Source organism: Watersipora subatra, chromosome 6 (genome assembly GCF_963576615.1).
Source record: "Watersipora subatra chromosome 6, tzWatSuba1.1, whole genome shotgun sequence".
NCBI lineage: Eukaryota > Metazoa > Bryozoa > Gymnolaemata > Cheilostomatida > Watersiporidae > Watersipora > Watersipora subatra.
In genome coordinates this window covers 35,752,403-35,763,596 of record NC_088713.1, presented here as the reverse complement: position 1 = coordinate 35,763,596, position 11,194 = coordinate 35,752,403, and positions in this window count along the sequence as shown.

Here is an 11,194-nt window from a genome sequence, read left to right as displayed (position 1 = left end):
TGCTTAGCAGCTCGCTTTCAAAATAAGAAAGACCAAAATCTGGAAAATGTTTATAATGGAATAGCTTATCTTGCTCATCATTCCCAAATCTCACTTCCATCAATCGTACACATTTGATAAAGATTTGCGACTAACAAAACTCGCTTGACTCTCGGGTTCCCATCTTGTTGATGACTTGCAGATGACACAAATCATAAAAACATAGTGTATGTGTTACTTTAATAGCCTATTTGTATTTTAAATAGCTTGTATACATTGTACGAAATTTATATAAAGTTGTATACATTTTATATTTACATTTATAAAACTGCATTTATATTTTATATATATATATATTACATTTATATAATTATATATACATTATGTACAATGTATACATTTTATACATTATATATAATGTATACAACGTATACATTATATACATTGTACATACATACACATACATACATATACATATACACTATGTATACAATGTATATAATGTATACAATGTATACATTATATACATTGTACATACATACACATACATACATATACATAATGTATACAGTGTATACATTTTAAACAATGTATACAATGTATAAAATTGGCGTTTTTGTAAAATAAAACATAGATTTTAAAGTACAGCAACAGTAAATATGTATTTGGTGTTTATGAAAACAGAAATATTTTAGTACCTACTTAAGTTAATACATATAAAAAGCTCAATACATTTACATCGATGCTCCAAAATCTTTTAATGTAAAAACCATAAACTAACTTTGACTATTATCATGCATGCTAACTAACAGTCACAGTGTGTATCCTATTTATTAGTGAAACTTTCAACATATACATATACATAGGCCAAATACAGGTTCTCATGGCAGGCTAAACCACTCCAATTTTTTATAAGGTGATTCTAGAATAACTATCAGTTAATGCTATGAACAAGTCAAAAGACTTGTACACTGCTGCCTCAGCCAGCATTCCTTGAATATATATTGACAATGACAGGCTAAACGACTCAAATAAACACACTGTATCAAACTCAGTGTAAAGTGATCATTGTTTCTTCAGTTACATGTAAAACATCTCTTCTTTGAAAGAGTATGAAAAACTATTTAAACTTTTCGATTGCTGTTTTTCATTGAGTTCTACAAGCTTAGGTCTTCAAAAATGCTACTCAGCTCAAAAGGAATTATCCATATTCCCAGTACTTTTTCAGCGGATTGAAAAGTTGTTAATGAGGTCTGGGATCAAGTGACCTGCTCATATATACAAGGGTAGGCCTCAAATCTTAACGCTGCTAAAGAAAAACATGATGCGTTTACAGGGTGTCTGCATATTTTTGTTTCCAATAGAGGTTTTTATTCAAAGATTGTGACGCAATCATTCAATAGTCTAGAAAAGGTTATTAACCCTTTCCCTGCACTGCTAGGTTTGAAAACACAAAATTTGTCTATGCTCTAAATTTGTTAACCAAAGAATGTGCTCCAAAAACGCATCCAAATTTATGATAAAAATACCAGTACTTACTATGATAAAAACTATGATCACCAGTCTGTACTTTTGTCCGAAGCTATACTTGAAGGTTGAAAAAAGATTGCATCAAGCGAGCTTTGAACTCTCAACATTTGGCTAGTTGCTCTACACTAGCAACTATGAAACAATTAGAAACTATGAAATTACATCGGTAATGTTATGGATGCAACTTTATAGTTTCAAATTGGTTGCTGATTAGGGATCACCTACAGCTGATTGCTCATAGTGTGTACACCTTATTGTTGCTAAATGTTTATTTTAGCGATAGTGTGTATGGTCCTTAACCTGGACCTAAAAGAGTAACTTGGACATCAGATGGGAATAACTCTGCCACTACCACCCTTCAAATGACCTTCAAATGACCTACTCTAAAGGCTGATTCACACTATACCATCGTAGGTCAGATTGGTCTTCTCGTCGATTATTTGTCGATTATGTACACCATAAATTGATGGCACCGTTAAAACGCGGATATGTCAAAAAGTATTGCAGCTTTCAAACCTTCAAGGTAGTTCGGTGCACACCCTTGACAGCCTCTGCAATGTGAATCTGCATTTCAGCAACAGTGATATTTCTTTACTTCAGCATATTTTCTTTCACTACAATTGCCGTGAGACTAGTATTTCGTTTTTTGTGTGAACGCACTGTATAATGGGAATGCTAAGTTGCAGACTATTTGCTGATGTAAATACGGATAGGTTTGTGATAGTATGAATGGATGATCAACAGAGGATCCCAGACAATCAACAGAGTATTGTGAGATCAATGCTAACATTCGATGATATGGTGTGAACCAGCTTTAAAGTAACACCATCATCTAATCTTACCTTCCCCTGAGGGATGGTAAGATTAGATGTCAGCCCTGCTTACTTTGAAACATATAGAGAACGGATTTATGTTAACCTGATGTAAATAATGTTGTTTCCTCTTCGAAAGCCGAGAACGATACTAAAAGTTCACAATAGTAAACTTGTTTTACCTTCTGGAAGTTTAGCACTTGGATGTTCAAGCTACGATTATTATTGGTTTTATCACAGCTTAAGGTGTGATACTTTTCTATCATCGACTTAGTTGTACTAGTCTGGGATGGACAGGACCTTCTAAAGGATGTTAGCTGATCCTAACAGGTCTGTCTGTTATAGCATCGTATATTTCATCCAGCAACTCTCAGTAGAGAGTTGTTATTGTTAAAAAGTAAGTCGCTAACTTACTCTTTTAATGAAAAATGACCTTTTCCGTGAAAAGGTCAGACAGCTCAGTTCGAGTCACAGCAAAAGCCACTTTTTGTTATTGTCGTTAAGCTTTTTTTGGTATTTTTCCATTAGGGTGAGTTGTCTCTGCCACACGATATCAACAATAATTTCTCTCGAAATTAAAATTTGGTGATTTGTGTACTGATTATATAAGTTATTAAGAGATCTACGTTGCTTGCCATGATGAGTTCTCCGTTATCCGTTATGATAAAATTGTATTAGCAAACAGATAAATGATAAAATCTTAGTTGAAAGTTTGAAGTCAAAAACTTGCTTCAAGAATGTGTCTAGTAAGCTAAATTCATTTAAGTTAGATCAGAATATACAGAAAATACAGAATCGACTTAGGTCCAAATCGTCTTACGGCCAGCCAGCAGAAATCAAACGCGGCCGTAAATCGACGACTTACTGTATCTTAGTAATTATTCCTAAACTGGGAGTAATTGCGACAATTCAGGGCAGAGATCTGAATAAGTGTGACAGTCATACAAAAATACATTTTTGCAGTTTGTCATCAAATGTTACCATAAACTCACATGAGCTGAATTGATTCAAAATACACCAACGAATGAAGAAAATAAATATTATTATTTCATCATTAAATATGATAATATTTTATCTCAATATGATGCCATATTGTCATTAAATAATATTTAGAGGAAATGGCAGCAACAACACCAATTGATTCCCCATTTAATTTGCTTGAAGATTCTCTAGTGCACTTCCTAGGTTTAACATAAAAAAATATGTCTGTAGAAACTTAAATATTCTGTTATGTGCAAAAGTATGGAGCAGCCTACATTATTCTAGTATTTTTAAAATAGGTATGTAACTAGTTCCAATGTTGTCATAAAATGACAACATTGCAGAAACTTGGTATCATTTCAATGCTGAGAATCTTGTCTTTTTTTGATTTGAGCTAATCTTTAAAAGCAATAAACTGGCTGCTATGTTTTAAAGTGTTAAATTTAAACATTTTTGTAGTTGATTATATAGGACTAATTGAGTCATAAAGTTTAAGAGTATGGTACATCATGAATCCAAAACTTTTGCACATGACTCTACATAGAAAGAGTTTGGGAAACTCCTATATAATATATATATGAATGGATATTTAATGACGATATAACAGTGCTTGTTTTTGCATTTATTGACGTGTTTTGAATCACTTCAGCTCATGTGAATTTATGGTGACATTTGATGATTTTTAGTCTGAGTATATCATGAGAAGGCAACATTAATCAAGTTTAAGTTACGTTCTACATAAAGAACGTAACTTATGATTCTTGCTTGTCGCTTTCAACGACAAGCAAGAATCAGTACCAGAGTCTAATAGAGTGGTTCTCAAAGATGAACTTATACAAGATTTTAGTAGATTTTATCAGATAGTTTTTGGTGATTTTCTATCTTTTTCAGTTGTTTTTGGTGTTTGAGGAGATCTGACTGCCAGGATGTTTCAAGATTAAAATCTGCAAAGATTGATTGCCGTTTAATTTTCAGAAGGAAAATATGTGTGAAATAGCATCACTAGCTGCTGTAGTTGATATTGTCTATTGTAGTCAAGTTGCAGCGCTGTGCGTCTTAATTCTGTCGGTGTCTTCGTAACTATAGACATCACAATCACAATTTCAAATTATTCCGTTTAATATATATAATTTTTTTATGAAATATATATTTATTTCAATTATTTAACACTGCATAATGTTTTGGTGCAAAGCTATTAGTGGGTACAATTTATTTTCGTAAATAGCCGAGTTCAGTTTCATTTTGTGGAGCCAGTATTTAGTAACTTACATATTTACACACCTTTTTATTTAAGTTGATTTTTTAACCAGTTGCCATGATGACCAATGTTTCACTGCGTTATAATTCGTTACTAACGTCTGTAGGGTGCGCCCACTCAGATGGAGTTAACACTTTTATATTTTGTTAAAGAAAACAGGAAATTGTAAGAGATTAACAACTGGCACTTTTAACTGAAGTCAACCAATAGTGACACACGCTTGCAAGTGCTTGCATATGTGATAAACTTTGAGAAATAGCTGCATCCTGTTTTACATCTCCTTAAAGAAAAGTTATTTTTATGTAATGATCTTTCAACCTTACAAAGAAACCGGATCTAGCCAGATCAATAATAGCGTCATTCATAGTGTTTGTTCCAAGCTATATAGTTGTTTTATATCCTGCTATTCTTGTTATGCTGATAGTCGCCTGCCAGACAGATTAGTTGCTTACGTTTAGTTTGTAAAACTTATGAAAAAGAAATAAGCACCACAATTTCGTAATAAAAAAATCATTTTCACGCTTGAAAAACATTCGCGATAGGTGTAATGACCTCTGTGAAGATTAATTGCAGCAATAGTGTAGTGGTTTGCAATCTAGACTGCAAACAACAGGTAACTGGTTCAAGTTCTAGTACGGTGTTATGGTAAAGCCTGGTTCACACTATATCGCTGTAGTTCAGCGTTGCTTTTCTGCGTTCATTGTCGATTATTTTAACTGTAAACCGATAGCATCGACGAAGCAACGCTGTGACGTCGGAAAAATTTGCAGCTGTCAAACTTTCCTGATATTTTACTAAGCACCAACGACCGCCTTTCAAATGCGAACCATATTGGCGATGGTAACTCTCGGTCGCCGATAGTGTAATTCACTTATTTCCATTTATGACCGTTTCTGAAGGAATAGTATTTGATTTCAGTCATGCGAAAACAAAGTTTCTTTGCGAAAATTAAAAATAAAATGAGAACACTGCAACACTGATGCAAATGCGGATAGGTTTGTGATAGTGTGAACATCGTTCGGTATCATCGACAATCAACAAAGTATTGTGGCATCAACGCCGACATATGGTGATATAGTGGGAACCAGCCTTTAATCAACAAGGGCATCTGGTTTAAGTTGCAAGCGTGCTACGGGAGAAAAGATGACATAAAACAGGAAACTACTTTTGCACCCTTTAAGAAAATGCAGATTGCAGAGAAACGTTTTGCATATTCAACTTATTTTGCATCTGAAGTCAACTTAGGGTCATGCATGATACTCTTCCACTCAAATTTCTCTGTTACGAGTCAAGTTCTTGGAGGATCTTAGAGCCATTGTATTCTCTGCAGCTTCTTTTGAGTGTCAATTACAAGACATTATACTTAAAGCTAGATCATGTAGCACCGTCTCAGAGTGCATGCACGCAAGTGAGCTTTGATGATAAATTCAGATTAAACAATGTTATATTCTAACAGACTCTCTTGAACACCCAAAAAAAACCCTTTCTTAACTACATGTACACACCACAAACATAAACCACTGAGCACACTAGACTTGCCCTTCCTATATCTAAAACATTACATCATAAGAATTTCATTTGCAAATACTCATGAATTTCTATATATTCATTTTATTATGTTTTATCTAAATAGTCTGAATTGTTAAAATAAAATAATTTAAAAAATAAAATAGACTGAAGATCAAATTAAACAAGTGTAAAAATATAGTCAGTACCGTTAAGGCAGAGCGCTGTAACCTGGGCCGTAGCGATAAACCTCCTGGCCACCATGGTCACACGGTCAAGCCTTCCAGTCACAGGAAGAGGCTCGATCAATATGTTGTGAACACTCAGACAACCGAGGAGACCGTACTAGAAGACCAAACGCAAAACAAAAAAAGTGGGCGGAGCCTAAAAAGGATAAAAATATAAAAGAAGCACAAAACAATCATTGGAGCAGAGTTGTATGCGCACACTCTCTGCATGTTTGAATATGGTTTATTGCCGATCTTACATGTATGCTGATGTATATTTATTTATTTAGATATATACATTTCATTGGAGTTTAACACTCTGTGTTATTGCTTGACTTTTTTGTGGAGAGTAGAGGAAACTGGCAGTTTTTTACAGTATATTCAAGTCACCAGAATAATTCCCAACTTTCAACAAAAATCTCTTCCGAAAGTATCAATATTTTTCATCATTTGAGATAGTTTTTGATGTTTGAGGTGATCTGACTGCCAGAATGTTTCAAGTTTAAAATGGACCAAACTTTGCTGTGGTTAAAATGCTCAGATCAAGCGAAAGAGCAAATACGGCGCCTATATATAGTTGCAAAGAGGTCGACACAATAGAGACGTGTAACACTGCACTTGAACGGAATAACCGATATCAACTAGAGCAACGATAGCAAGTAGTAACGTCATTTCACGTGTTCTTTTTTTCTGAGTGTTTTCATTGCGGTGAAGTTTTGTCGATTTGAATCTTGAAACATCCTGGTAGTCAGATCACATCAAGCATTGAAACATCCTGATAGTCAGATCACATCAAGCATTGAAACATCCTAGTAGTCTGATCACATCAAGCCTTGAAACATCCTGGTAGTCAGATCACATCAAGCCTTGAAACATCCTGGTAGTCAGATCACATCAAGCCTTGAAACATCCTGGTAGTCTGATCACATCAAGCCTTGAAACATTCTGATAGTCAGATCACATCAAGCATTGAAACATCCTAGTAGTCTGATCACATCAAGCCTTGAAACATCCTGGTAGTCAGATCACATCAAGCCTTGAAACATCCTGGTAGTCAGATCACATCAAGCATTGAAACATCCTAGTAGTCTGATCACATCAAGCCTTGAAACATCCTGGTAGTCTGATCACATCAAGCCTTGAAACATCCTGGTAATCAGATCACATCAAGCATTGAAACATCCTAGTAGTCTGATCACATCAAGCCTTGAAACATCCTGGTAGTCAGATCACATCAAGCCTTGAAACATCCTGGTAGTCAGATCACATCAAGCCTTGAAACATCCTGGTAGTCTGATCACATGAAGCCTTGAAACATCCTGGTAGTCTGATCATATCAAGCCTTGAAACATCCTGGTAGTCTGATCACATCAAGCCTTGAAACATCCTGGTAGTCTGATCACATAAAGCCTTGAAACATCCTGGTAGTCAGATCACATCAAGCCTTGAAACATCCTGGTAGTCTGATCACATGAAGCCTTGAAACATCCTGGTAGTCTGATCACATCAAGCCTTGAAACATCCTGGTAGTCAGATCACATGAAGCCTTGAAACATCCTGGTAGTCTGATCACATGAAGCCTTGAAACATCCTGGTAGTCTGATCACATCAAGCCTTGAAACATCCTGGTAGTCTGATCACATCAAGCCTTGAAAATAATCAAAAATGATACAACAAAATCAATACTTTCTGATAAAATCTGCTAAAATGTTGTGTAAGTTTAACTTTAAACATTCGCCTGAAGGTTGTCTGATTGAAATTGATGGAAATCCCGGGAGTCCTAAGTAGTGCTTGGTACAAGTATTCCTTGGCCAGCTTGTTTTTCGGGTATCGGGTTTGTTGGTATGGGTTTTTGGTCAGAAATTTCTAAAAAACAGACATCTTAAAATTTACAATGCAATTATAATTCTTTTCAATTTATTTATCATTTTTTACTATTTTCTATCGACTGATATTTGTGCTTGCAGTGTTAAAAAGTGCTCAGAGGGCAATAGACCGAGTTCTTGTCCACTGTGCTCAACGGATTCATGTACCAAAACTCGAACTCGCAAGTCAAAACCTGGACAATACTCAAAATTTCTATTACCCGAAACTCGAGAGAAGAAAAAAGCAATTTCAACGAGTTCTATTACCCCTGACCAGCACTAGTCATAAGGTTTACAACTAGTCGACATATAAATCTAAAAAATAACCACCAATCACAGATGCTTCCATGTTCACATAAATTTTTATTTGCTGTAAAAATTTAATTTACATAATTTTTTTATGTCAGTATGCATATCCTGATGCAGCTGTTTGCTGACTTGGCAAAAATGAATGCTTCATGAAACGTGAGAACGTCAAGGTGCAGTGGCTTGCCTGACATTATTTGATAGCGTAATGTATGTATAGTGTAATGCAAAAAGTTCCTACTGCGTCTAAGCACTGCGAAATATGCCCTAGCAATGGCTCTCATTTTATCCAGCGCTGCACATCTTGCTGTAGATAATACCTCTACTGCCTATAACTGCTTACTGCGCATTGGAAAATAGTTGTATTGCATGTACGCTATGTACTGCGCAGTAGTAAAATTCCTTGCAGATTAACCCGTCATAGAAGCATAGTGTATGTGTTCATTTAGTATTTCTATTTTATATAATTTGTATACATTGTATACAAATTATATAAAGTTGTATACATTGTATACAGTGTTAGCCTGCAAAATTTCATATTTTGTAGTTCATATGTGATTTGTTGCTGTCTCTTGGCCAGTTTAAAAGGTCACTCATATCCAACTCTAAACTATTTAATCAGAAACTGCAGAGATTTCTTTGATGTTGGAGGTAATCTGCCAGCCAGGACATTTTTTCACAACTAAAATTGACAAAACCTAATCACGGTTAAAACGCTTGAACAAACTGCGAAAATGGCGTCAGTAGTTGTACTCCGTGTTTGTCTTGTTCATTATGACATCAACTATCTCTTTCAGGTTGCAGTGTTACCTGTCTCTATTTATATATACTTTTTTGTATTTGCTTATGTGATAAAATGAAACTTAGAATAAAACTGGAAATATAGCCTCAAATACAAGGCTATAGATGTTTCAAATGATTTAAAAATAGGTTTTTTAGAAATTGCACATTTTTTCTCTAAACACTGTGTAAACATATACACAGTCAACCCTGATGAGACTGTATATTTATAATTTATAAACAATATAAACAACTACTGATGTCATATCTCTGTCATAAGTCTGGCCAAATCTTTTTTTTCTGAGCATTTTAACTACATTCAAGTTTTGTCAATTTTAAATTTGGAATATCCTGGCAGTCAGATCCTCTCAAATATCAAACTAAATCACAAATGATAGAAAAATATCTGTTCTTTCTGATAAGACCTTTTAGAATTTGGCATGAGTGACCACTTAAGGAAAACTTAGATTATAGCTGCTACAAAGCATATACCACATGCAAAAGATATTATTGGGCAAGCCATCATGTGACCTGTCTTGATAGGGAGCATCACTTTCAGGCAGTTGGAATGATATGAGTTTTAATCCTACACTTAAGTTTACAAGACAGTTCTGTCAATGACTGAATTCTGTTTTTACTTGTAAACGTAATCAAAAAGCCAAATTCACGGTTGCATTTAAAATAGTTAAGTTTTACAATGCTGTTATTGTAGGGGTACCGGTCGACCCTCAACATGGCATAACCGAATCGAGAAAAGAACCAACCAGTCATAGGAAGCTGACTAGCCATCCTTGCTCTAGACTAGCTAGGTATAACATAAATTGCAGAGGCGTCATTCACACACAACTGAGAAAGCGTTCGTAAACGGCTGTTACACTATTACGTGTCACTATTACACTATTGTCACTATATTATTTTTCGTTGTATTGTATCGTTATATTAATCAAATATTTTCATTTTTTAAAACTCCAAGTGTTTCATTTTTTAGTTTAGAGAAGTAGAGGGTTGCACAGGATCCTTTACATTATTATGGTAAAGCACATCAAACTGCAATGCTGTACTTTTATAACCATAATAGCCCTGCTTCTTTATAAAGTTTCACCTGACTTTGGTACCGTAGCTCCTTTCTTTTAAGATGCCGTCGATCCATGGTCTGCTAGTTGATACAGCCCGAGAGTGTCTTGGAACATTGGTATGTAGTTTTATATATTATATACCTTGGTGATTGGTTGCTACACTGATTTTCTGTTAAATCAGATTTTTTGGCAATCACAGCACAAACCTGCTCTGTAAAGATTTGATTTGTTGAACATTTTCTTTGAAATCCTATAATATATAAACTTTCACAAAATAGATGTTTTAAATGATATTTTGCACATTAGAAATTGAATAGCAGGGTCAGGTCAGGCTATATGAACATAGAGTGACCTAAAAGTCACTAAACCGTCAGCCCCATGCAAATGGCAGGGTGGGGTGAACAAGACACCCTGAAAAAACAAAAAACAACATGTGTAAAAACACCGTGACAACATCTAGTGGGTGAGGATAAACCAACCTATCTGTCTAAATGCAACAGGTACTAGCATGTCTCGACCTGTTCTTGCCAAATAGATACCCTTTCTTTCCTGGCGAGAAAGGGTCCAGCGCAAGCCAGAAATCACAGCAACATTCGCATGTAGTTCTATGGATAAATAGGAAGAAAGCCATTTGCTGAAGGCTATCTCCATAACTACAATCTTTGAAAGTATTTTTAACCTCCCAAAGCCTTTAAAAATCAGTACAAAAAAACAGTCTTGGTACACAGGCAAATGCTGAAAACTGGTGGCGTCAGATTTCAAACTATACCACTGTCATTCTTGTGTTAGCTTAAAATGTTGTTATGGTTGCAAGCATCTCATTGGCTAATTATGATTGAGATGAGCAGACTTTTCACCTTTTAAAAAGAAATAA